This window comes from Rhinoderma darwinii, chromosome 4 (assembly GCF_050947455.1).
Source record: "Rhinoderma darwinii isolate aRhiDar2 chromosome 4, aRhiDar2.hap1, whole genome shotgun sequence".
NCBI classification, from domain to species: Eukaryota; Metazoa; Chordata; class Amphibia; order Anura; family Rhinodermatidae; genus Rhinoderma; species Rhinoderma darwinii.
Window position 1 is genome coordinate 211070127 of NC_134690.1, and position 23077 is coordinate 211093203.

The 23077-nt window shown below is 44.1% G+C and overlaps 1 protein-coding gene across 5 annotated transcripts in view; it reads left to right on the forward strand.

Moving 5' to 3' along the window:
- Positions 1-5457: 5457 nt before the first annotated feature.
- Positions 5458-23077, forward strand: part of ANKRD6 (ankyrin repeat domain 6) — a 198245-nt gene continuing 180625 nt past the window's right edge. For all 5 annotated transcript variants that reach the window (XM_075862144.1, XM_075862148.1, XM_075862147.1 and 2 more), the window contains exon 1: positions 5458-5645. The gene's annotated coding sequence lies outside the window, so the exon portion shown is untranslated. The remainder of the gene's footprint in view (positions 5646-23077) is intronic.

Sequence of the window (23077 nt, forward strand, 5' to 3'; positions counted from 1 at the left end):
ACAGAGTTTCTGCTCAAAAAAGGATATATAACAAAACAACAATTAGAACCTATAATACCCCTTTGGCAGCACTATAGCCATAAGACATAGTCTACAATTAAGAAAACCTATATACGTCTCACATAAATGTATACACAAAAAACTATTAATTAATTATCATTCGGACATATGTTAGTCCAAAAATATAAATTTTATTGTTCCACAGATGGACTACCCTCCCAAAGATGCCCATACAAAAAAAATAAAAATAATTTAAATGTACTTAAAATCAAACAAGATCCAAGATAGTCAATTCACCACCATAGCCTATATGTTGTAGTGATGCATAGAAACAACAGGTAAATAGCAATACCAGGGAGGAATATGGAGTCTACAAACTAGTGCAGAATTATATAGTATCAATCTCCCCACTATCTAAGTGCAAATCTATCACCGTTGTTATACTAGTTGCCATACATAATAACTAAGCATAATTGCATGGTTGCATATCATTTACCTGGGGCTAACATGATGGCTGTTGACAGTCTCAGAAGAAACACCTCGATGCGCGTTTCGCACCCTTCGTCAGGTGTGGATGATAGTGTGCAGGAGTGTGGTATAAATATTATACCTGTATATCGGTAACCAATGGCGCATGGCGATTAATGAAGTCCTCCCACGTGTGTCTTCCGCGTCAGGAGCGTTCCGTGCAGTGATGGGTTCCCCCATCATCTGCACTTCCGCCCTCACTATGACAACTTCCGGCACAACTTCCCTACCCATCCTCCCGTTGTTGGTACACGCCGTGTGGCGTGACGGGGTGATATACTCCATTAGTATGTCCCAATAACTTGATATATGTATTTATGAATGGTGGGTCGCGTTGTTGCTGTTGTGGGGGTCCGGGTGGGGGATCTCCACCGCCGGTGTTGGGCACAGGCGGTGGTCTCCCTTTCCTGTTCCTCCACTGTTGGTGCTCCGCATACCGCACATCTCATGACACACTTGTATTTTATGATGTACCTTAACTGTAGGTGTGGGGACTTAGTATCCTATTGTACATATGCATGGTGAGCATAATAAATTGCAATGGATATTGATGGTTGTTGACGGATATTATAGACAATTAAACCTCTCCCCGCAGAAACACATTGTAAACAGTCTGAACGGTTGATCTATACTATATCGCCAGACGACTTTACACATAGGGTGACGTGCGCATGCGCTTGATTGGCCCTCCACATGCTGTGCCGGAAGTTGTCATAGTGAGGGCGGAAGTGCAGATGATGGGGGAACCCATCACTGCACGGAACGCTCCTGACACGGAAGACACACGTGGGAGGACTTAATTAATCGCCATGCGCCATTGGTTACCGATATACAGGTATAATATTTATACCACACTCCTGCACACTATCATCCTCTCCTGACGAAGGGAGCGAAACGCGCGTCGAGGTGTTTCTTGTGAGACTGTCAACAGCCATCATGTTAGCCCCAGGTAAATGATATGCAACCATGCAATTATGCTTAGTTATTATGTATGGCAACTAGTATAACAACTAGTATAACAACGGTGATAGATTTGCACTTAGATAGTGGGGAGATTGATACTATATAATTCTGCACTAGTACAACATATAGGCTGTGTTGGTGAATTAACTATCTTGGATCTTGTTTGATTTTAAGTATGTTTTAATTTTGTATGTTTTTTGTATGGACATCTTTGGGAAGGTATTCCATCTGTGGAACAATAAAATTTATATTTTTGGACTAACATATGTCTGAATGATAATTAATTAATAATTTTTTGTGTTTACATTTATGTGAGACGTATATAGGTTTTCTTAATTGTAGACTATGTCTTATGGCTATAGTGCTGCCCAAGGGGTATTATAGGTGCCAAAAATTTCTGCAAATAATGTGGGGTCAAAATGATCACTATACCCCTAAATAATTTCCTCAAGGGGTGTAGTTTCCAAAATGGGGTCATTTTTGGGGGGTTTCCACTGTTTTGGCCCCTCAGGGGCTTTGCAAATGTGACATGGCCTCCGCAAACTATTCCTGCTAAATTTGAGCTCCAAATGGCGCTCTTTCTCTTCTGAGCCCTGCCGTGTGTCCAAACACCAATTCATGACAACATGTGGGGTATTGTTTTATTCGGGAGAAATTGCTTTATAAATGTTGTGGAGCTTTTTCTCCTTTAGTCCTCTTGGAAATTAGAAAAAATAAGCTAAACCTACATTTTCTTTCAAAAAAATGTAGATTTTCATTTTCATGGCATACTTCCAAAAATTTCTGCAAATAACCTGTGGGGTCAAAATGCTCACTATACCCCTAGATAATTTCCTCAAGTGGTGTAGTTTCCAAAATGGGGTAACTTGTGGGGGGTTTCCACTGTTTTGGCCCCTCAGGGGCTTTGCAAATGTGACATGGCCTCCGCAAACTATTCCTGCTAAATTTGAGGTCCAAAAGCCAAATGGCACTCTTTCCCTTCTGAGCCCTGTCGTGTGTCCAAACAGCCGTTTATGACCACATGTGGGGTATTGTTTTACTCGGGAGAAATTGCTTTACAAATGTTGTGGAGCTTTTTCTCCTTTAGTCCTCGTGGAAATGAGAAAAAATTAGCTAAACATACATTTTCTTTGAAAAAATGTAGATTTTCATTTTCATGGCCTACTTCCAAAAATTTCTTCAAATAACCTGTGGGGTCAAAATGATCACTTTACCCATAGATAATTTCCTCAAGGGGTGTAGTTTCCAAAATGGGGTCACTTGTGGGAGGTTTCCACTGTTTTGGCCCCTCAGGGGCTTTGCAAATGTGACATGGTCTCCGCAAACTATTCCTGTTAAGTTTTAGCTCCAAAAGCCAAATGGCGCTCTTTCCATCCTGAGTCCTGTTATGTGTCCAAACAGCCGTTTATGACCACATGTGGGGTATTGTTTTATCCGGGAGAAAATGCTTTACAAATATTGTGGAGTTTTTTCTCTTTTAGTCTTCGTGGAAATGAGAAAAAATAAGCTAAACCTACATTTTCTTTTAAAAAATGAAGATTTTCATTTTCACTGCCTACTTCCAAAAATTTCTGCAAAAAACCCGTGGGGTCAAAATGCTCACTATACCCCTAGATAATTTCCTGAAGGGGTGTAGTTTTCAAAATGGGGTCACTTGTGTGGGGTTTCCACTGTTTTGGCCCCCCAGGGGCTTTGCAAATACGACATGGCCTCCGCAAACCATTCCTGCTAAATATGAGCTCCAAAAGCCAAATGGCGCTCTTTCCCTTCTAAGCCCTGCCGTGTGTCCAAACAGCCGTTTATTATTACATATGGGATATTGTTTTACTCGGGAGAAATTGCTTTACAAATATTGTGGAGCTTTTTCTTCTTCAGTCCTCGTGGAAATGAGAATAAATTAGCTAAACCTTCGTTTTCTTTGAAAAAATTTAGATTTTCATTTTCACGGCCTACTTCCAATAATTTCTGCAAATAACCTGTGGGGTCAAAATGCTCACTATACCCCTAGATAATTTCCTCAAGGGGTGTAATTTACTAAATAGTGCCACTTGTGGGGGGTTTCCACTGTTTTGGCACAGCAAGAGCCCTGAAAACTTGACATGGTGCCTAAAATATTTTCTAATAAAAAGGAGGCCCCAAAATCCACTAGGTGCTCCTTTGCTTTTGAGTCCGGTGCTTCAGTCCATTAGGACACTAGGGTCACATGTGGGATATTTACTAAAACGGCAGAATCTGGGCAATAAATATTGAGTTGCATTTATCTGGTAAAATCTTCTGTGTTACAAAAAAAAAATGGATTCAAAATGAATTTCTGCAAACAAAAAATGAAATTTGTCAATTTCACCTCTACTTTGCTTTAATTCCTGTGAAGCGTCTAAAGGGTTGATAAACTTTCTAAATGCTGTTTTGAATACTTTGAGGAGTGCAGTTTTTAAAATGTGACTTTTTGGGGGTTTCTAATATATAAGGCCCCTCAAAACCCCTTTCACAACTGAACTGGTCCCTGTAAAAATAGCCTTTTGAAATTTTCTTGAAAATTTGAGAAATTGCTGCTAAAGTTCTAAGCCTTGTAACGTCCTAGAAAAATAAAAGGATGTTCAAAAAATGATGCCAATCTAAAGTAGACATGTGGGGGATGTTAATTAGCAACAATTTTGTGTGGTATAACTGACTGTCTTAGGGTATGTTCACACGCACTATTTACGGACGTAATTCAGGCGTTTTACGCCTGGAATTACGGCCGAAAATACTGCTTGAAAGCGTCGGCAAACATCTGCCCATTCATTTGAATGGGTTTTACAATGTACTGTGCAGACGGTCATTTTTTTTACGCGCCGCTGTTAAAAGACGGCGCGTAAAAAAGATACCCGCGTCAAAGAAGTGCATGTCACTTCTTGGGACGTAATTGGAGCCGTTTTCCATTGACTCCATAGAAAAACAGCTCCAATTACGTCCGTAATGGACGCTGCAAAAAACGCCTGCACATGCCATTACGTCTGAAATTCAGAAGCTGTTTTCGCCTGAAAACAGCTCCGTAATTTCAGCTGTAACGGACGTGCACGTGTGGACATACCCTTACAAGCAGATACATTTAAATTGAGAAAAATGCAAAGTTTTTAAATTTTTCGCTAAATTTTGGTGTTTTTCACAATTAAATACTGAACATATCGAGCAAATTTTGCCAGTAACATAAAGTCCAATGTGTCACGAGAAAACAGTCTCAGAATCGCTTGGATAGGTAAAAGCATTTCAACGTTATTACCACATAAAGTGAAACATGTCAGATTTGAAAAATGAGGCTCTGTCAGGAAGGTCAAAAGTGGCCTAAGCAGGAAGGGGTTAATATTGGAATATTTGTATATTCATACCATAACCCTACAGATATTTTTACTGTGTTTAGGACTATACCACCATGGAAACTCCTTCTAATCATAGCATTCATTTAATAAAGTTGCATTGTTGCATTACCGCAAAGAATAATTTCTCAATTGTCATTAAACTGCCTAAAAATAGGCAGGGTTGGACTGGCTCACCAAGGTACCAGAGGGGCCCAGAATAATAGGCCCCTAAGGACCGATTCACGTGTTGAGCTTGAGGTGCTGTTAGAACCGCATTAAAAAAAACTACATGTGGTTTTACCGCAATTTGATGCGTTTTCCAATGCGGTTGCAGTAAAAAAAACAAAAAAAAAAAACAACCGCATTGATAAATTATAAAATAAATAAATAATAATTTTGGTGGCCCGGCAAAAATGTAGGAATGTTAAAGTGCACAAAACTGCTAAAAGTGTCTGTTTATCTGGGACCAAAACACTGGTCTTCAGTAGCTTTCGCCTCATCCGTGCAGAGCAGTATTTATATTTTTTATAGAGGAGTTATGGGCACCGTGCCCACCTTCACCCGTCATTCACAATCTGTCCGGCAGATGTCGCTAAACCCCAGCGAGAGAACAGAGCTTTGTGAAGAAAACACTGGAGTACCTGGTAAACCACAAGCTGCTCGTGTACCAGCAAATACCAGAACGGGGTCCTCACAGAAGAGAAGGGCTGCGGTGCACTGCACTGCCTCCACACCGAGGAACACTGTAAGAAGCCTGCGCCACAAGACACCGTGCTTTTCTAGTAAGAACAGTCGGACACCTACGACAGGCAACAGGTAGGCAGCGAGCGTCTATTATGCCACAATGCTTCTGTGAAGGAGGTGCAGAGAGGCCAGGTGTACAGACGGTTGTTGTGCCATGCTTTCCTCTTCCAGCCTGGCACTGAGTCATACCTGTTTGTTATTCACTTTGCCAGCTTGTGCAATAGTCATACAGTGGTAACTGCAGAGAAGCTGGTGAGGCTGCGCAGGGTGTGAACAGGTAGCCTGCTCCTCAGTGAGGGCCACATAGAGCCGGCTCCATCATATCTGCGGATGTCCCCTATAGAATGTGTGAGATCTCAGCATAGAGCAATGCCTTGTATTGCCGGTGGTTGTGGGAGGCTAGAGGAAATAATGATGGACCTATCTATTATACTGTGATTCTGCAGAGAAGTCCATGATGTACAGTACATATTACAGAGCAAGATTTATCCGCAGATAATACAGATGTAGTAGAGCTGAGTTGGTTATCTGGCACAACGTCATGTCTTATCTGTGGTTTTACATGGGACTGCCCAAAAAAGTTTAATGGTAAATTTGGCAGTGCTACATCTGTACAGTGCTGTGGATGCTTTATAGGTAGGGGTGAGTTTACAGAATGAGTAGATGATAGTTGGTTATGGATAGTGAGAGTCCTTAGTGTCATACTCAGAACTTGGGTTTAGCTTTATGATCTGATTGTTTGGGACTAATGATCTGATTGCCTTACTTAATATTTAATATTGATGCTTAAAGGGGTATTCCAGCTGCGCTGCACTCAGCTGTTTCTGTCACATAAGAGTCTGAATGGAATTTCAGCACCCATGCTCGACCGCTGCTCCATACAAACTTTCCCTGCCACCGTCGTATGCCTGGGGAGACCGAGGTACCCATTCTATCAAACAGTGGTGGTCCCAGCAGTTGGACCGTCACCAATCTAACATTTATCACCTATCCAATGTATCGGAATGTATGGTGATATTGAATGAACTATAATAAATATGTTATCAGAGGATGAATATTATTGAAAGAAAACCATAGCAGAGAAATGGAAAGTCTTTAACCTTGCGTCTCCAAAACAGCCCTGATGGGCCGGGTTCCCACGGGTCGGATACGCTGAGTAAAAACTGCGCAGTGTATCCGACACGGAACCCGCAGCACCTTCCGTCCGGAAAACTACGCTGGGATTTTCTAAATCTCATCCACTTTGCTGCTTCTGTAAATGCTGTGGAATTTCCGCACAGAATTCCATTGTGGAAATTGCGCAGCGTTTACGCTACGTTGGAACTCGGCCTTAAAGAGGCTCTGTCACCAGATTCTGAAATCCCTATCTCCTATTGCATGTGATCGGCGCTGCAATGTAGATAACCGTAACGTTTTGTTTTGTTTTTAAAACGTTCATTTTTGGCCAAGTTATGAGCTATTTTATATTTATGCAAATGAGCTTTGAAATGGACAATTTGGCGTTTTTTTTCCGTTATGTCCAACTGGGCGTGTATTGTGTTTTTAACTGGGCGTGTTTACGTGTATGACGCTGACCAATCAGTGACCAGTCAGCATCATACACTCCTCTCCATTCATTTACACAGCAGCGATCTGCAGCCACATACACAGAGATTAACGTTAATCAAGTGTCCTGATAATGAATACACATGAAATCCAGCCTGGACGTCATGTGTATTGAGAATCCTGACACTTCTGAATCTTTTCTTTGAGATTTACAGCAAGGGAAACAAAATCTCGTTTACCTCCGTAATCTCGCGAGATTTCGTTTCCCTTGCTGGAAATCTCAAAGAAAAGAGTCAGAAGTGTCAGGATTCTGAATACACATGACGTCCAGGCTGGATTTCATGTGTATTCATTATCAGAACACTGCAGTAACGTTAATCTTTGTGTATGTGGCTGCACATCGTTGCTGTGTAAATGAATTGAGAGGAGTGTATGACGCTGACTGGTCACTGATTGGTCAGCGTCATACACGTAAACACGCCCAGTTAAAAACACAATACACGCCCAGTTGGACATAACGAAAAAAAAATGCCAAATTGTCCATTTCAAAGCTCATTTGCATATATATAAAATAGCTCATAACTTGGCCAAAAATGAACGTTTAAAAAAAAAACAAAAAACGTTACTGTTATCTACATTGCAGCGCCGATCACATGCAATAGGAGATAGGGATTTGAGAATCTGGTGACAGAGCCTCTTTAAAGAATTAAACAAGCACTTCCCATCTCAGGAAGTGATGGTATGTTGAATCCTGAGAATAAAGGGGCCGCAGCGCTGGTTTAGCTGTGCAGGAAGCGGCAACTCAGCTCCATATAAGTGAATGGGGCCATGCTGCAGTTCCCTGCCATAGGAGAAAAGCCTCCATTTTTTTTACTGATTACGAGAGGAATGCCTCTAAGGGTATGTGCACACACAAAATCAAAAACGTCTGAAAATACGGAGCTGTTTTCAAGGGAAAAGAGCTCCTGATTTTCAGGTGTTTTTTATTCAAAGTCGCCTTTTTCACGAGTCAATGAAGAACGGCTCCAAAAACATCCCAAGAAGTGACATGCACTTCTTTTTTACGGGCGTCTCTTTACGTGCCGTTTTTGTAAAACGAGGCGTAAAAAAAGGCCCGGTCGGAGTAGAACGCCGTATTTCCCATTGAAATCAATGGACTGATATTTGGAGGCGTTTTGCTTCAGTTTTTTCAGGTGTTTTTCGAGGCATTGAAAAACACCTCCCCTTCCCCCGAAATACGCCTGAAAACACTCCGTGTGAACATACCCTAAGGGTATGTGCACACGACCTCCTTTCAGACATAATGGAGGCGTTTTATGCCTCGAATTACGCCTGAAAAGACGGCTCCAATACATCGGCAAATATCTGGCTATTGCTTGCAATGGGTCTTACGATGTTCTGTGCAGACGAGCTGTCATTTTACGCGTCGCTGTCAAAATACGGCGCGTAAAATGACGGCTCGTCAAAAGAAGTGCAGGACACTTCTTGGGACGTTTTTGGAGACGTTTTCTCATAGACTATTGAAAACAGCTCCAAAAACAACCATAAAAAATGACGCGAAAACGCTGCGAAAAACACAAGTTGCTCAGAAAACGTCTGAAAATCAGGAGCTGTTTTCCCTTGAAAACAGCTCTGTATTTTCAGACGTATTTTGTTAATCGTTTCACACGAACGTAGAATACGTCCGTGTGGCAGCCGTTACAACAATGGCCGTCACACGGACTTATGCAATTCCATGGGGCCATTCAGACATGCAGTGTTTTTCATGCAGCGTGTTTCTGTTGCGTGAAACTCACTGCATGTCCTATTCTTGTGCGTTTTTTGCAGATCACGCACCCATTGAAGTCAATGGGTGCGTGAAAATCACGGACAGCACACGGACGCACATCGTGTGCTGTCCGTGATTCACGCATCAGTTCCTTGAAATGCAGAGAAAAAAAAATAAAGAAATGCGTCCAACACTGACAACAACTGATGCCACACGGGAAAAACACTAATGGCACGCAGAACTGCAACGCATGAAAAATGTGTCTGTTTTTTGTGGACGCAAGACGGAAACGCTTTTGTGAATTTAACCTAATACTGAGTGGGTAACAAACTGTTGGAGACGTCTCCAATGTTCATAAATTCAAGAGTCATGCCTCTAGCACTTTAGATACTCTAGATCAGGGGTCAGCAACCTCCGGCACCCGGCACGCTGGGCCTTTGATCTCTGGCATGCTCTCCCCATGTCCAGCACCGTTGTATGCTGCGGAGCTGAACACAGGGAGGGACACAGGGGCAGAGCGGAGAAACATAGGGGGAGATCAGGGAGACAGAGGGCGAGAGCAGGGAAACACAGAGGGAGAGCAGAGAGACACAGGGGCAGAGCATGGAGACACACGGAGAGTCACAGGGGCAGAGCGGAGAGATACAGAGGGAGAGCGGGGAGACACAGGGGGAGAGCGGGGAGACATAGGGGGAGAACGGGGAGACAGAGGGGGAGAGTGGGGAAACACAGAGGGAGAGCGGAGAGACACGGGCAGAGCGGGGAGACACACGGGGAGTCACAGGGGCAGAGCGGAGAGACACAGAGGGAGAGCGGGGAGACACAGGGGGAGCGGGGAGACACAGGGGCAGAGCGGAGAGACACAGAGGGAGAGCGGGGAGACACGGAGAGAACGGGGAGACATAGGGGGAGAACGGGGAGACAGAGGGGGAGAGTGGGGAAACACAGAGGGAGAGCGGAGAGACACGGGCAGAGCGGGGAGACACACGGGGAGTCACAGGGGCAGAGCGGAGAGACACAGAGGGAGAGCGGGGAGACACAGGGGGAGCGGGGAGACACAGGGGCAGAGCATGGAGACACACGGAGAGTCACAGGGGCAGAGCGGAGAGACACAGAGGGAGAGCGGGGAGACATAGGGGGAGAACGGGGAGACAGAGGGGGAGAGTGGGGAAACACAGAGGGAGAGCGGAGAGACACGGGCAGAGCGGGGAGACACACGGGGAGTCACAGGGGCAGAGCGGAGAGACACAGAGGGAGAGCGGGGAGACACAGGGGGAGCGGGGAGACGCAGGGGCAGAGCATGGAGACACACGGAGAGTCACAGGGGCAGAGCGGAGAGACACAGAGGGAGAGCGGGGAGACACAGGGGGAGAGCGGGGAGACATAGGGGGAGAACGGGGAGACAGAGGGGGAGAGTGGGGAAACACAGAGGGAGAGCGGAGAGACACGGGCAGAGCGGGGAGACACACGGGGAGTCACAGGGGCAGAGCGGAGAGACACAGAGGGAGAGCGGGGAGACACAGGGGGAGCGGGGAGACACAGGGGCAGAGCGGAGAGACACAGAGGGAGAGCGGGGAGACACAGGGGGAGAACGAGGAGACATAGGGGGAGAACGGGGAGACAGAGGGGGAGAGTGGGGAAACACAGAGGGAGAGCGGAGAGACACGGGCAGAGCGGGGAGACACACGGGGAGTCACAGGGGCAGAACGGAGAGACACAGAGGGAGAGCGGGGAGACACAGGGGGAGCGGGGAGACACAGGGGGAGCGGGGAGACACAGGGGCAGAGCGGAGAGACACAGAGGGAGAGCGGGGAGACACAGGGGGAGAGCGGGGAGACATAGGGGGAGAACGGGGAGACAGAGGGGGAGAGTGGGGAAACACAGAGGGAGAGCGGAGAGACACGGGCAGAGCAGGGAGACACACGGGGAGTCACAGGGGCAGAGTGGAGAGACACGGAGGGAGAGCGGGGAGACACAGGGGGGAGCGGGGAGACACAAGGGGGAGCGGGGAGACACAAGGGGGAGCGGGGAGACACATGGGGGAGCGGGGAGACACAGGGGGGAGCGGGGAGACACATGGGGGAGCGGGGAGACACAGGGGGAGAGCAGGGAGAGTAGCGCTTCCTTAGGACGGCATACAGAGTACTTCATCTTGGATTTTTTTTTTATCAGCACACCGTATAAAACAGGTTGCAAGACCCCTGCTCTAGATAGTCTGCTTAAACACTAGGAGGAATACCTCCATTCTCCAATATTGAGAGTATACATTACCTTAGATAATTCATAGTAAATGTTGTCTGAATTCTTCTAGGAGGAATACCTCCAGTTGCACTCAAACGAACAGACAACTATTAGTATACCTTTTCAATATCTAGATTATATAGTGACTACCTCTCGCCATTGAAATGGACAGTTATTCCTCCCAACTGGAGTACTAACTCTAATTCCACAAACAAAAATATGTAAACACTTTCTCCTCTCTCCTCTGTAAGCTATATCTGCTGATTAGCAGATTCAAAATATAATATTCATATTTTCAAAAATAAGGGAGCCCATGGATTAATTTTTAACTCACTTTTGTATGTCCTTGATGGGGTTTAGTTATAATTCTGTTAATGTATATGAATGAAGATTAATAATCAATTCTCCTGTTAAATATAGGAATAATTACACAGTTAGTGGGAGTAGATCCTTGGGATTGAATATAAGACTTGATTTAATCCATTATATTTTGATAGTGTATCTACGGCGCAGGTTTTAGCTGGCTGCCCGAGTGATCGGCAGCTGAGTGTCGGGTGCCCGGCAGTCAGTGACTGCTGGGGACCCTGAAGAGCGGATAGAAGAAGCAACTTTTGCCTCTACTATATTCTTGGATTGCTTCTACATAATGCTCAATGAGCGCTGTGCATAGAATAGAGGCAGCGGCTGCACCGCTGGTCACCTGGATGCCATCACTGGCAGGCTGCTACTGGGTCTAACTAGATCCAGCACAGCCCGATTAGTGACATCATTAGGGATAGTTCACACGTTGAGTAAATGCTGCAGATGCTCCTCAACCAAATTAGTTGCAGAAAATCCGTAGCATAATACAGTAGCAGCAAAGTGGATGAATTAGAACAAATCTTATCCACACGCTGCGTAAATACTGCTGCGGGTTTTCCCCATTGAATTCAAAGGGGAGGTAAAACCCACTACAAATAGTAGTTGTTTGCGGCGGAATCGGAGCAGTTCTGCTGCAAAAAACGCAACTCAGAAAAAAAAAATCTTATACTTACCCAGAAGTCTGTGTTTCTTCCACCAGGCCAGCCCCCTGGGATGACGTTTCATTCCATGTGACTGTTGCAGCCAATCACAGGCTGTAGCAGCGGTCACATGGGATAAAACGTAATCCTAGGAGGCTGGCCTGGATGACATCAGAGGGCTGGCCTCCTGGTATGACGTTTCATCCCATGTGACCGCTGCTGCAGACAATCACAGGCTGCAACAGACTCCTGGGATGAAACGTTATCCCAGGAGGCCGGCCTGCTAGCAGCGGACATTCCGGGTGAAAACTGCACCACAAGGGCGTATACGCAGTGTAACTTTATGCAGCGTATCCGCCCCGTGTGAACTCCGCCTAATAGGGCTGATTTTTCCCTGTAACTGGGCTGCTGTGATAGACGAGAGAGAAAAATAAGGTGTAAGGGTATGTTCACACGCAGAGTCAAAAACTTCTCAAAATACGGAGCTGTTTTCAAGAGAAAACAGCTCCTGATTTTTGGACGTTTTTTGTGCCACTTGCGATATTCGAGGTGTTTTTTACGGCCCTTTTTTTTTAGCTTTTTTTCAATAGAGTCTATGGAAAACGGCTCCACAAACGTCCCAAGAAGTGTCCTGCACTTCTTTTTCGCGTCCAAAATAACTTGATAATATGATACACATAAAATACCAACCCAAAATAAATGTCGTCGTCCCCGCCAGTCATTTTTGCTAAAATAGACATATAATATATAAAAATTTAACAGTAGACAATTATGATCACAAATAAAGGGTCTATTTTAGTGTAAAAGTATATCATTACCAGAAATGAGATGTAAAAAAGCATATTTTTCTACTATTTTCAAACTTTAAGCCTAAAAATTCTAAAATAGCAAGAAGGATGTGTATAAAAATCATAATAAAAAGAGACCTGCATTGTCTGCAAAAAAACATTGCAAAACTTATGTCGCTAGCCCAACAAATAAAAAAGTTATAGCCGTTTAAACCCGTGCTAAAAAAATGGCTAAACGGTGTCCGGTCCTGAAGGCTCAAAATAGCCCGGTCCTGAACTGGTTAAATGAATGATTGTCCATCTGACAGCAAGGGTGTGGGCACATTCAGAAACCCATGCTATGGGCACCAAGAGAAACCAAGACAGATAATAAATAATAAGACAGAGAATGGTAACAATTGGAACAAGAATATCAGTCATGTCCCTTTTGTAAAATATCAGTTCATATACAGTGACGCCGCTTTTGCTCTTTTGTTGTAGCTGTGCATAGTTTCTACTGCACTGGTTAACGCCTCCTCTTTGGGGGTATCTTGATGGGATACTTTCCACTATGAGTTATTACACTAATCCCTGCTCTTCAGCGACCAGAGACTGAACTCACTCATGGCCTCCCCCAATTCACGCCTGGCAAGCAGAGCTGGTGCATAGCTGTTCTATTACACTGCTGAAAACCCATTGTATGGTTTACACATAATTACTTCATAGATCACTTATGTCCTCAAACCCTGTAAGCAGATCTGGGTGGTGATCTGGTGTAGACAAGAAAAGAAACATGATAGGGTGTTTTTAGACTTTACAGCAGCATTGCTGCTGTTCCAATGGCACAAGGTGATGCTCCTGCAGTGACGGGCAATCTGCCTGTTGATTTAGTTAGTCCAGACTGGGATTTAGTATAAACAGCAATGGATGGTCGCAGTGAGGGTATGTTCACACGCAGTGGTTTCAGACGTAATTCGGGCGTTTTACACCTCGAATTACGCCTGAAAAAAACGCCCCTAATACGCCTGCAAACATCTGCCCCTTGCTTGCAATGGGTTTTACAGTATTTTGTTCCCACGAGGTGTAATTTTACGCGTTGCTGTCAAAATACGGCACGTAAAAAGACGCCTGCGAAAAAGAAGTGCATGTCACTTCTTGGGACTTTTTGGAGCTGTTTTTCATTGACTCCATTGAAAAACAGCTCCAATAACGGCCGTAAAATACGCCGCGAAAAACACGAGTTGCTACAAAAACGTCTGAAAATCAGGAGCTGTTTTCGCCTGAAAACAGCTCCGTATTTTCAGACGTTTTTGGTCACTGCGTGTGAACATACCCTGAGGCTGCAGTGTTGGCAAGCAGCATTGCATCCTGATGGGTATTTGATCCAGCCTAAGATAAAACAAGTATTAGCTCTCAGCTGTTACTAAATTACTTTGGTGGTAGCATAAAGTGTGCAATAGATGAAGGTACACTGGCATAAGATTTGATGTTAAAGGGAATCTGTCACCAGGTTTATGCTGCCCTTACTGATGGTGGCATAGAGCAGTGACAGACACCCTGATTATAGCGAGGTGTGTCTCTTACGTTTGCTTGCAGTCGTTTTCATAAAATCGCTGTTTATCAGCTGCAGCGCAAGCTTAGCCAGGAGTCCTATCAATGATGTGCAGGCGCTTAGGAGACCTCGATATTCATGAGCTGCCAGCTACGTCTGCCCACACGTTGCTGATTGACAGCTTTCTCCCTATGCACAGTATAAGGAAAAAGCTGTCAATCTGCGGCAGGAGAGCGGGGGGGGGGGGAGCACGTTGATAAACAGTAGTTATGTGAAAGCTACTGCAAGAAAAAAAGTAAAGACACACCGCTCAAATGAGGGTCTCTGTCACTACTTTATAATGCCCTCAGGTGGGGCAGCATAAACCTTGGGACAGATTCCCTTTAAAAAAACAAAAAGAAGTCTTGTGAATATGAGCATATTTAATTCCTCCTATTTTTTCCACAATTTCATGATTGCATTTATTAATAGAAGTAATCCAATGATGATTGTAACCAGACATTGTTATATAAGTGAGTGGCTTCATTCTGTTTATTAGGACATAGAAATACTATAGATACTTTAACCCCTTCAGGACTGAGCCTGTTTTGGCCTTGAGGACGAAGATGATTTTTCAAATCTGACGTGTCACTTCATGTGGTAATAACTTGGGAATGCTTTTACCTATCCAAGTGATTCTGAGATTGTTTTCTCGTGACATATTGTACTTTATGTTAGTGAAAAAATTTGGTCGATAAATTCAATATTTATTTGTAAAAAACACCAAGATTTGGAGAAAATTTGCAAAAATGTGCATTTTTCTAAGTTTAAATGTATCTGCTTGTAAAAGAGTTAGTAATACCACACAAAATAGTTACTAGTTTACATTTCCCATATGTCTACTTTATGTTTGCATAGTTTTTTGAACATTCTTTTATTTTTCTAGGATGTTACAAGGCTTAGAACTTTAGCAGCAATTTCTCATATTTTCAAGAAAATTTCAAAAGGCTATTTTTACAGGGGCCAGTTCAGATGTGAAGTGGCTTTGAGGGCCTTATATATTAGAAAGTCCCCATAAATCACTTTGAAAACTGCACCCCTCAAAGTATTCAAAACAGCATTCAGAAAGTGTTTTAACCCTTTGGGCGTTTCACAGGAATTAAAGCAATGTAGAGGTGAAATTTACAAATTTCATATTTTTTTGCCAAAATTCATTCGTAATGCATTTTTTTCTATACCACAGAAAGTTTTACCCGAGAAATGCAACTCAATATTTATTGCCGAGATTCTGCAGTTTTTAGAAATATCCCACATGTGGTCCTAGTGCGGTAATGGACTGAAACACTGGCCTCAGAAGTAAAGGAGTACCTAGAGGATTTTTGGGCCTCCTTTTTTTAGAATATATTTTAGGCACCATGTCAGGTTTGAAGAGGTCTTGTGGTTCCAAAGCAGTAAAGACCCCCCAAAAGTGACCCCATTTTGGAAACTACACCCTTCAAGGAATTTATCTGGGGGTATAGTTAGCATTTTGAACCCACAATTTTTTTGCTAAATTTATTTGAATTAGTATGTGAAGATGAAAATCTACTTTTTTTCTGAAAAAACTTAAAGATTTTTCATTTTTACAAAAAACACCCCAACATATGTAAAGCAATTTCTCCCGATTATAGCGATTTATATGTGGTAATAAACTACTGTTTGGACCCACTCAGAAGGGAAGGAGCACCATTTGGATTTCTGATTTTGCTGGAATAGTTTTCAGTGCTGTGTCGCGTTTGCAATGCACTGCAGGGAACAAAATAGTGGAAACCCCCCCAAAAGTGACCCTATTTTGGAAACTACAATCATCAAGGAATTTCTCTAGGGGTAAAGTTAGCATTTTGACGCCACAGTTGTTTTGCTGAATTCATTGGAATTATTCTGTAAAGGTAAAAATCTACTTTTTTTCTGAAAAAAGGTAGCCAAACTGCTGTTTGGACCCACAACGGGGCTTAGAAAGGAAGGAGTGCTATTTGGCTTTTGGAGCTCAAATTTAGCTGAAATGGTTTTTGGGCGCCACGTTGCATTTGCAAAGCCCCTGAGAGGCCGAAACAGTGGAAACCCCCCAAAAGTGACCCCATTTTGGAAATTACACCACTTAAAGAATCTTTCTAGGGGTATAGTGGGCATTTAGATCCCACAAGTCTTTTCCAGGATTTATTAGAATTAGGCCGTGAAAATGAATATCAAAATTTCTTCCACTAAAATGTTGCATTTTTTCAATTTCACAAAGGATAAAGGAGGAAAAAGCACCCCAACATTTGTAAAGCAATTTCTGCCGAGTACGGCTACACCCCACATGTGGTCATAAATGGTTTTTCATTAGAAAGTAATTAACCCTTTCCGGACTGAACCATTTCTTTCTTTTCCTTTTTAGTTTTTCCCTCCCCGCTTTCCAAGAGCCATAACGTTTTTATTTTTCCGTCAATAGAGTGGTGTGAGTGCTTATTTTTTGCGGGACGAGCGGTACCATTTTTTGGTACATACAAATTTTTGAGCACTTTTTATTACATTTTTTGGTAGAGCCAAGGTGACCAAAAAACAGCGATTTTGCAGTTTTAAATTCTTTATTTTTCACGTGAGCCTGCTCCATACATCACCCCCCCCCCCCCATGTTGTGGTGCGCGAAGGGTTTAATGCGCAGCGGAAGGTGCAGAGTAAAAATTTAAATTTTCCACTGATATGCCATTTTAGTTCACTATATGTTATGCCCAGTTTGTGTCACTGAAGACAAATACCTCATAAAATATTAACCGGGTTCTCCCAGGTATGGCGTTGACATATCAGTGTCAGTGGACGTAAACTGCGGTTTGGGCACGCTGTAGGGCTCAGAATGGAGGAAGCGGCATTTGGCGCGCAGATTTAGTTTGTTACTTCTGTTTGGCGTTTTAATGGTATTTCAGTTTATAATGTGGTGGCATATGTAATCTGCGTGGAGAACATCAGGGAATAATAAGAGGGTATAATAATGGGGTAAATAAATAATAATCTGCAGATGTGTGGCTGGAGTTGCACTGATAAATGGTGCCCGATCTTATCCGCTTTTGGAACACTGCACGTTTTGCATCGCCATATTCTGAGAGCCAGAACTTTTTTATTTTTTCTCCACCGGAGCTGTGTGAAGGCTTATTTGTTGCGGGACAATCTGTAGTTTTCACTGGTACCATTTTGGGGTACATGCAATTTTTTTGATCACTTTTTATTCCATTTTTCGGCAAGCCAGGTGACCAAAAACCATCAATTCTGACAATGTTTTTTTATTTTTATTTTTTATGTTGTTTACCCTGGCCTATAAATGACCATTTTACTTTATTTTGCGGGTCGGCACGATTACGTCGATATCATATGTATATAATTGTTTTATGTTTTGCAGCGTTTGTGCAATAAAATCACTTGTTTATAAAATAAATAATTTTTTGTGTCACCATATTCTGAGAGCCATAACTTTTTTATTTTTCAGTCAAAAAAGCTGTGTAAGGGCTTGTTTTTTGCGGGACGGTTTGTAGTTTTTATTGGTACATGCAACTTTTTGATCACTTTTTATTGTGTATTTTGCGAGGAGTGGTGACCAAAAAATAGTGATTTTGGCATTGTTTTTTTACTTAATTTATTTGCTGTGTTCACTGTGCGGGAAAATTAATTTTATAGTTTTACAGTTGAGGTCATTACGAACGCGATGATACCAAATATGTGTACTTTTTTTAACGTGTTAATTTTTTTCCTATAATAAAAGACTTATTATAGGAAAAAAAAGCATTTTTTTTGTTTATGTCACTTATAACTTTTATTTTTACACTTTTTAAAACATTTTTATTATCTTTTTTTACTTGTCCCACTAGGGGGTACTTAGACTTGCAGCTCTGATCTCTGCTAGAACACATTACACTACCTACGTAGCCCGGAGGCCATTGCCGTGACAAGGATCGCCAGCCCCCGCTGCATGTGGGGGGCTGCCGATCTGCTCTAAACCTCTTCAATGTGGCGATCGCAATTGACCGCCGCATCGAAGGGGTTAATTGCCGATTTCTGCGTAGACGGGCCGCTGATCGGCAATGGGGAGATCAGGGCAGACAACCTGCACAGTTGCGTTGTAGCACCGCGCGGCGGTTAACTGTTAAAGCACGGACGTAACTGTATGCCCAGGTGCGCGGTTACTGCTCGTCTGGGCGTTCATTTACGCCAAGGTGCAGGAAGGGGTTAAAGTTGCAGTTCTGTTGCATTTCTGGTTCCATACTCTACTATTTTTCTTGTGGGTTCTACCTATTGGATCATCTTTTATAATATGTTGACTTTTGTCTGTAGCCTGGTATGATGACAGGGATGGTCTACTCCTCTAATTTGTAGGATGTTTTGTCCAAAAGTGCATCATCACTTTGGTAGTTCTTATTTTTTCAACGGCAGATATTAGGTCTAGAAGTGTACCGTATAGAACAACTGTATTATTTTAGTGTGATAACTGCAACTATGTAGGAAATGTAGGTCAGAGTGTGACTGCCCACACATTATAGGAGATGTATAAAGGCCGGAGCCAGTGGCGTAACTACCGCGGTAGCAGCCGTAGCGGCTGCTACGGGGCCCGGGGCTTGAGGGGGCCCGTGCCGCCAGCCGACACGCCCACCCAAATGCCCGGTGGCGCCGCTAGCAGCCGTTATGGCTGCTACAGCGGTAGCGCCGCTACTGCGGGGCCCGCGCCGCCGAGCCTTACACAGGCCCTCTCATGCCTGTAGGTGTCGCTATCACCGGAGGGGGCCCCAGTGCTAGCGGCAGCCAAATACATGTATTAGCACTGAATGGCCGGGCATGTTCCGTGCCTGACCATCCAGTGCCTTACAATGACACTGATTGGCTAGCGGCGCGATGACATCATCGCGCCGCTTCCATGCTTGGAAGGTGCTGATTGGCGGGGCAAGTCATTCTGCCCCGCCAATCAGCATCATTGGAGGACGCTCGTTCAGCTCCTGCAGACATGCTCAAAAGAGAGCATGTCTGCATCGCCAGTGAACAGCGTGGGAACGGGATCATGTGAGTATGTCAAGTTTATATATTTTTTTCCTCATAAGAATGTGAATGGCATTATCTATAGTGGGGGGGTCTATCTACAGGGGGGGTCGTCTTTATGTGGGCTATTATATATAGGGGGGTCTATATGTGGGGCAGTAGCTACAGGGGGGTCTATATGTGGGGCAGTAGCTACAGGGGGGTCTATATGTGGGGGTGTGGGCCACTATATACAGGGGGCTCTATATGTGGGCCATTATATACAGGGGGGTCTATATGTGAGGCAGTAGCTACAGTGGGGTCTATATGTGGGGCAGTAGCTACAGGGGGGTCTATATGTGGGGGTGTGGGCCACTATATATACAGGGGGCTCTATATGTGGGCCATTATATACAGGGGGGTCTATATGTGGGCCACTATATACAGGCGGGGTCTATATGTGGGGCACTATATACAGGGGGGGTCTATATGTGGGGCACTAGCTACAGGGGAGGTCTGTATGTGGGGATGTGGGCCACTATCTACAGGGGGGTCTATATGTAGTGTACAGTCTACAGGGGTGGGCTATATGTGGGACACTATATACAGGGGGAGCTATATGTGAGACACTATCTACAGAGGTGGGCTATACGTGGAGCACTAACTATAGGGGAAGCTATATGTAGAGCAGCACGGTGGCTCAGTGGTTAGCACTATTGCCTTGCAGCTCTGAAGTCCATATGTGGGCACTATCTACAGGGGCTTCTATGTAGGTCACTATCTACAGGGGGCACGGTGTGTGTGTGTGTGTGTGTGTGTGTGTATGTGTGTGTGTGTGTGTGTGTGTGTGTGTGTGTGTGACAGTTATATTTAGATGTGTTGAGAATTTTAACTTTGTTTATAGGTGCAGAAATGTTTTAAAAGTGAGAAGCTGAAGACATCTAAACGGAAAACTGCAGAAATGGGTCATGGCCGGGAGAAATCCATCATAGATGTCTGAACCGGAGGGAGAAGAAAAGAACTAGAATCTGAGACGTCACCGGTGAGTCACTTAATGTAAATGTTTATTCTGCCTCTAATCAGTATTGTAGTCACTGTATGATCTGCAGCGAGATGATGGTGGTATGATTTTTTTTGTGAAACCGCATCTCCCAGCATATCGTTACCATTGTTCCGGCCATGCTGGGAGCTGTAGTTTTACGCCGTACAAACCTATACGCAGTGGCATAACTACCGCTATAGCAGCCGTAGCGACTTCTACGGGGCCTGCAGCATGAGGGGGCCCGTGCCACCCGCCGGCACGGCCCCATCCCATGGCCGCGGGCTCCGCTAGCACCCGCTATGGCTGCTACAGCGCAACGCCACTGAAGGGGTTGTTCCTACAAAAGACATGCATCCCGATCCACAGGATAGGGGATACATGTGGGATCGCTGGGACGCCCAGCGATGAGGAGAACGGGGGACCGAAAGTCCCCCCTAAGTTCTCCATGACAAACCTCGGACTTCCGGGGTCTGTGTCGGCAGCTCCATGGAAATGACTTGCGCACTGGTCGCGCTTGTGCGCATGCGTGACCAGCGCTCCTTTTTTTATTGCGCAGACGCCGGAAGTCCGAGGTTCGTCATGGAGAACTTCGGGGGACTTTCGGTCCCCCGTTCTCCTTATCGCTGCCAGCGATCACATATGTATCCCCTATCCTGTGGATATCCTGTGGAGAGGGGATACATGTCTTTTGTAGGACACACTATAGGCCGTTTTTTTTTGGGGGGGGGGAGGCTATATGGTGTTATCTACAGAGGGGGTCTGTATTGTGTTATCTACAGAGGGGGTCTGTATGGCGTTATCTACAGAGAGGGCTGTATGGCGTTATCTACAGAGGGGTTCTGTATGGCGTTATCTACAGGGGGGCTGTATGGCGTTATCTACAGGGGGGCTGTGTATGGTGCTATCTATAGGGGGGCGCTGTGTGGTGGAATCTATAGGGAGGCACTATCTACAAGGGGGGGGGGTTGTGTGATACCCAGCAGAGGGGGGGGGCCCCAGTCAAAAGTTTGCTATGGGGCCCAGTCTTTGCTAGTTACGCCCCTGGCCGGAGCAAATAAAGAATGATTTTGCACATACAGTACAGATCTTCTAGGCTGGTTTTCTGCTTCAGGTTGAAAATTCAAAGTTGCCCCCTAATTTGTTCCTGTTTGCATTATGTATTTAATGAAACATTCATGAGAAGATATACCATGCATATAGAATTTCAGCTATAGCCAGAGTAGTAACAATCAAACAGGACAATAAGAACTATATGGCACAATATATACAGTTATTTGTTATAAAAAAAAATATTTGTTTTCTACTACTTGTCATTTTGTTTGCTCTGTATTAAGATTGGATCATTGGGTATTATTGTTAATACAGCTCGCTTCCTTCTTAAAATAACACTGTAGTTTACTGTATTATCCAGTTTATAGTTGCACTGTTTTTTTTAAAAGTGAGTGTTTGTCCTTCTGATGGAGACTTCTATCACTGAACAAACAAATGTGTTTGTATAGCGCTTAAAAACATTCACAAAAAATGCTTCTTTTCAGATTAAATTTAAGCAAGTAAGAGAATGCCAAATACCAGACATCCACCCTTGTCAAGCCTACTGTAGGAAAATTCAGCACGTGTGATATTTGATATTTTTTTTTATTAAGTGGTAATGATTTTAGCTTGGTCCATGTAAGAGTACTATGATCGAACTGATCACTGATTGGTAAAGTATTTTAGTAGTTTTTTGTTTTTTTAATGTGGCATTTTAAAGAAGACATCTGGTGGAAATACAACTTTCCATGTCTGCATTCCCCACCTCACTGTATACGATGCTCTACACTTCTTTTATGTATTCTGTACTTACTTATTGAACTGCTGCCTTGTCTTCAAAAAAGCCTCCATCTTGATTCTTAGATTTCCCAGCTTTCTCTTCCTCTCTGCTTTGCTATCAATCCCATGATGCTTCAGCACAGCACCACATGACCAGCTAAAGACCATACTAATGCTGAATGTTGGGGGACACGGATTATCATTCTCTCTATTTTCTCCTAAATAAGCTGAGAACCCATAAATATACAGACACGGAGCCTGCACTATATTCTTCTACGTTAGGGTATGTGCACACACACTAATTACATCCGTAATTGACGGACGTATTTCGGCCGCAAGTCCCGGACCGAACACAGTGCAGGGAGCTGGGCTCCTAGCATCATACTTATGTACGATGCTAGGAGTCCCTGCCTCGCTGCAGGACAACTGTCCCGTACTGTAATCATGTTTTCAGTACGGGACAGCAGTTCCACGGAGAGGCAGGAACTCCTAGCATCGTACATAACTATGATGCTAGGAGCCCGGCACCCTGCACTGTGTTCGGTCCGGTACTTGCGGCCGAAATACGTCCGTCAATTACGGACGTAATTAGTGTGTGTGCACATACCCTTATACCTGTGTGGCAGGAACCTCTCTAAGTATCAGCGGTAGCAGGTGTTAGAAGTCCGTCCCCCCCCCCCCACCTGTGCAAAACTAGTGTGGTACAGGAACTGCTCAAGTCTGTGATGGGTGACACATAGATCTCCATAGAATCAAGTAGAGAAAGCGTGTCACCGAGCCTGAT